This window comes from Heliconius melpomene, chromosome 4 (assembly GCF_056956725.1).
Source record: "Heliconius melpomene rosina isolate 202511_hmr_F chromosome 4, ASM5695672v1, whole genome shotgun sequence".
Classification (NCBI taxonomy): Eukaryota; Metazoa; Arthropoda; class Insecta; order Lepidoptera; family Nymphalidae; genus Heliconius; species Heliconius melpomene.
In genome coordinates, this window is record NC_140392.1 from 9,272,756 (window position 1) to 9,278,755 (window position 6,000).

Sequence of the window (6,000 nt, forward strand, 5' to 3'; positions counted from 1 at the left end):
TATGATTCCGATCCCTACTTGGAAGAATAAATTATTATTTATTAATATTATTATCATTTCTTCACTTTGGTGCCTAGGTAGTCGACGTTGAGTTCCGCCATTCAACACCAAAAATTCGGCAGAAAGTGGGGAACATAGTGTGTTAACACTAGATCCCTTCTGCCTACACTACTATACTTTTTTTAAAGTATTTCTCACTCACAACAGTAAGTGATTCGATAATATAATAATGTAAAGATATATTTTTCTTTACATTATTATATTAGCATAGTATTCAATTTGAAATTTGAATAATGGTACGAATCGGCACGTATATAAATCTTTGCACACAAGTTCCCCTGAAACAGACGATCGGCAAAGTATGAAAGATTGGAAAACGTGATTTTCATGGCACCTCGTTCAGTCGCACCACAAACAATATTAACCATTGTCCTGAAATTTACGATAGTTTCATGACTGTGAACATAATTTATCGTAAAATATTATTTTAATAGATTAAGGCCACAGTCCGGTGGGACAAGGGTGTAACTGTAGGCGCGACGGTTGTGTGTTGCCTGGCGGAACCCAACGCCACGTTTTGCCTCGTTACCAGACGCGTAGGCATCGAATAGACAACCGTCGCGTACAATCACATGCTGCCCCTGCACCACGGTAGCCCCACTAGAATAAGAATTAAACATTATCAATTCTATGAACAAAAATAGAATATAGATCGTACTTCTCAGTTACAATACATATATGTTCAAACTCGTATCCTCAGAGGTGATCTCACCAACTTTGTTAAACAACTCTCAACAAGTAGTATAAAACAACAGCACCTGGAGAGCTGCTGGATCTACTTACAACTGCTGGTTACTACGCCAATGTATTATACGAGTATGTTAACTTGTACACTTGTATTGTGTTGCTTGGAAACACTTTCAATTGTTATTGTACGTAGATAAATAATATTATTTATAACAATAAACTATGTTTTTATTAAAATTTATATTTCCATTTCTTCGCTTTGAGGTCGAGGCAAAGAACGGCGTTGAATTCCGCCACTTAACACGCAATGCCTCCATAATTCCGCGGAAAATGGGAAACAGAGTATCTTAACACTAGGTCCCCCTGCTTACCTATGGGAGATATAGCAGGAAGCTGAAATAAAGAAACTGACAAAAAGCTTCACGTGCACATTAAAATTTTTTGAGGATTATCCACAAACTTTTAATATACGTCAAAAAAAATTGCTAGCATCCCTTCCTATAGTTTAATTTCGTTAAAGTTACAGATACAGTTAACGGAGGCAAAGGGGAGAGGGGGGGGGGGACTAAATAACGACGTCTATAACTTTGAACAACTTATACAGACAGAACTATATCTATTTGGACGCATTCCAAACTGGTATATTCATCAATTAAGCTTTGCTATCTTAACGTCGGATGTGATCTCTAGCTATTGCAGCATCTTAGATGAGATTGGGGGTGTTTCTCATCATTTGTTATATTATAGCAGTTGTAAGATCAAATGTACACGTTACAGGTTGTGAGTTCTATTTCGACCCGAGAATACGAAATATTTAATATTTTCAGTAATTGGTCAAGTTACAGCACTTAACACACTAAAATCAAAGATCTTAAAAATAAAACCTTTACTCAAATAAGAATAGAACCTAAAACCACCGTGAAAAAAAAGACTTACATCCACCAAATTGAAAATACTCAGGAAATACTCAAAATTGTATAGAAATGTAAAAACACCAATATTTTTTTATTCCCAACAAATCCCACACAAGTATTGAGTATAACGGAACGACCATATAACTTAACTCACTTTACTCAAAAGCACTCGCCTATATATTTTAACTGCAGTGCGTGCTCGGTGTGCGGAGTGATGTAGTACTAACGTTTCAAGAATAACTATTTCTCAATCAAGTTAAATGGCCGTCGAATGGGTGAGGCCGTCATGGCGCAGCGACACAAGAGTGTGACTAACACGACGATTGTGGGTTCAATTTCCACTCGTGGAAGTGAAATATTTAATATTTTCATTAACTCGCTCGTTGAATTAAGCCACTCAACACACAATGTCTCGGAAATTGGGTAGGCTAAAAATTCAAAAGAATATTTATATTTTCCATTAAGTTAAATATCGCAATGAATAAATAAAAATGCCAAAGTAAAATCTATATCAATCCGTAGATTCTATAGAGATTACTTTTAGTACGAAACCAGCAAGCATTGTACTAACAACGGAGAGATAATGCTCCGGAGTTTACGAGCGATCAGAATTAACCGCTTGCCGTTGTGCATTAAGACAAAGTGGGTATAAATGTTGCCAATAGGATACTAGTACTATAAAATCCATGAAATTCGATATAAGCGGTTTTGAAATAGTATGGAGTTGTTATGTTTTATATAGATAAGTAGTGCAGGACGCCCAGCACGATGGACAGACGATTTAAAGAAGGTGTCTGGCATCGGATGGATGCGAGAAGCCCAAGAACGGGATGGTTGGCGCTTGATGAGGGAGGCCTACTTTTAGCAGTGGAAGGCGATAGTTAGTTTTTTTCATTCTGTACCCGCATATGGCAGAATGGTGAGAAGCAACCCAATGCTTATTAATGAATTACTATAATTGAGAATCGAACCCACAACCATCAAGTTATAATCACACGCATGTGCCCATGGAACACGATGGCATCCTATTTGTAATATTTCAGAAGAGTGTTATTTCACTTATAGGACTTTTGTAGTCTTCTCTGGTTTTTCTTTAAGTATTCCACGTAATACAGAATCAACTTGGTTATAATTAAAAACATATTTTTTTACAATTCTAGTTAATTGACTTTCTGTTATTACAATGGAATAAGATGAGTGAACTGTAAGTGGTTTGCTTTGCTAGCAAAGTGTACTTATGAAATTGGATATTCATATTAATATATCCCCAACTCCGAGAAATGTTTGTATGTTCATTATTACTCCATTCTGGAAGCCAAAACACGGCGTTGAGTTCCGCAAATCAATACACAATATCTCAAGAATTAAGCACAATGAAGAGAACGAAGTGTTGAAACTTCTCTCTGCCTATCCCGCTAAAAGGGAAAAAGCGTGAAGCAGCTATAAATAACTCATCAACATGAGCATAGAACAATGTACGAAGATAAAAACGTCTATGAGAGTGACATTTCCTACTCCACTCCCTGTACGAGTGTAGCGCGCTTTAACAAGGCAGTATGAGAATTGACAGTTTAAACGTTATCACGCTATAGTAATGTAGAGACTAGCGATGTCGAAGCTGGATTAATATGTATGTAGGTGATGGTTTTAAGTTCGATTTCTGAGTTGAGTAATTAACGAAAAGATTGAAAGACAAGACAATATAATCGTGCAGACAAATATACGAATATATCAATTCCCAATGACTTCACAATTACCTTGAGGAACTTAGTGATTTTAGCGTCTGACTGTACAAGCGACAGTTATGGGTTATGGATTCCCACACGGGGGAATTCATTAGTTTCATTTCTTCTGGTAAGGACCCACCCAACCTAACCTATCCAAATCTCATTTCAAGCTTCTTTCCTTTCAACATTTTTTATTTAGTCACTTAATAATTCCTTTAAGAAACTTTCTTAAAACAGTAAGTACCCAAAGTTCCGAGCTTACAGAAACCATTCTGCTATGAGTTTTATGTATTTTTCATTTTCGTATTTTATATTGATACAGCAATGATTTTTGGTTACAGTTTGCTAGAGTAGGGAACCGAGTCTTAACACTGGGTTCCCAAGTTTCCCACTTCATAACTGGTATGTGAGGAATATAACTTTTCTTTTTGTAACATATGATCCATGTATTTGCACCACTTTGGTATCGAGGCAAAGCACGGCGTTGAGCTTGAGAGAAATTAGTAATAAAGTTAAAATTGTAAATGAAAATAATTCCCCCCGAGGGAATATATAACCTACAGTCGCGTTCACACTTCACAACGAGTCTAATTTTCCAACACTATATTTTTTTTTAACTTCAAAATAGCCGAAAAGTCAAATATCTATACAATTTATTATAACCCGCTAAGTAGTTGGCCGGTAGCCATTTCAAATGTACCTAAAATAATATTAATTTAGCAAATAAATGGTAATAAGTTATACATTTTTTCCACATCGTAAATATTTACTTTACGGTTCGCTTGGTTCACAAACCCGAGTTGCAAAACTGCGAAATATTTAAAGAAATAAATCTGCTGTGGTATTTTCGAAGTGCACTATATTTTTTGAATGCATTATACTTATTTAAATATATATTAATCTGTACTTCTATTCTATTCTATTATAAAAATGGAGAATATGTATGAAGCTGAATGTGTTTGGTTGAACGCGCTAATCTCACGAACTACTCGACCAAAATGTAATTATTTTTCGCTTCACGCTGTACATAGCAGGGTAGGCAAAGGCAACCTAATGTTAAGACATTCCGTTCCCCATTTTCTACCGAATTCGACAGGCATTGCGCATTGAGTAGCGGAACTTAACGCTGCGCATTACGTCGACACCAGAACGAAAAAATGAAAATATTAAATATTATATTTCTTCGAGTAGTAATCTAACCTACAGTCACACGCTTCTGCTACGACTGGCCTCAATTTACTTATTAAACCATATTCAATGAAATACTAAATATCGTTGGCATCAAGTTGCAGTAATTGAAAATTTACAAATGTAATTTGTAAAATTATGTGAATGTATTATACAAAGTTTCGGTTACAATTTCAGCCAATTTTCGTAAGGAAAAAAATTAATATTTTTGTCATATATACGGCCCAATACATGTGCCAAAACCCATATTTGACGTACTAGCGTCTATACGAAAAAAGAAAAACCTCACTTACACCATATTTACTAAGTTCCGTGTTTTTATTGGTTAGAACATTTATTATATTGTTGTCAACATAATACCTATCGCAAATTACTGCAAAAAACCTTAGAAGGGGAACTTGTGCCAGAAATTGTCACTGCGGACACCCATCAATCACGCGAAGGCCACGAATGAAGAATGAAGTAATTTTGGACCTTACTAGTACTTAACTTTATACGGAATATCATCGCTGAATAGAAAAGGTTTTATTAATTAGGTTTCTTGCTATAGAATGATTTTGTAATAGTATAGCTTCAAATAAGTTTAATTTTATTTAAAAAAAAAAAGGTATTACAACGTACATATATATTATAATTAAGGCGGTCGTGGCGCAGGGGCCCAAGCGTAAACGCGAAGGTTATGGGTTTGATTCCCACCTGGGGGAATGAAATATTTATTCTTATCTCCTACCTCGCTGTGATTAAGCTCGTTAAAGCTAAGCACGTTTTTAGCTTTACGCTGTATCCCGCACATAAAAGTGTATGTAGAGGGAACCTAGTGCTAACATACTCAGTTCCCATTGGGAAACTTACATTCCTCACTTTCCGTCAAATTCTTGAGAACAGCAGTATATCAAAATATGTTTTTATTTATTAAACTTGAAACAAACAAATCTGTATAATATTTTTATACATATTTTGTAGAGACGAACGCAAACATTATATTTCTAAGCTTCTTCTGACCTTTCCATATTTTATGTGAGATAATAGATAACAGCTGTACGACAGTCTCCTATAATATAAACATATAATAAATAAGAATAACTTTATTTATTACTTTTATATATGACACCACTTTTGGGCAGTTAGGTTGCAATCTTTAGTTGACTTTCAGTTCAAATCCTACATATGTAAATCTTTTATATTAATCATAAGTAAATAAGTATCATAAATGTTTTCTTCCGAATTATTAGTAAAAAATTGATCAAGTGCGAGTCGGCCTCGTATAGTTTTAATTCCCGTTGATATACAATTTTTAAATTGTATTTATACTAAGTTCTTAGCAGGCGTATGCTCTCAATTTACGTGGAGTGAACTATTATATATATGTAATTAAGTTTTTCTATGAAATACTTCAAATAAATTTCAAATATGTAATGTAATGT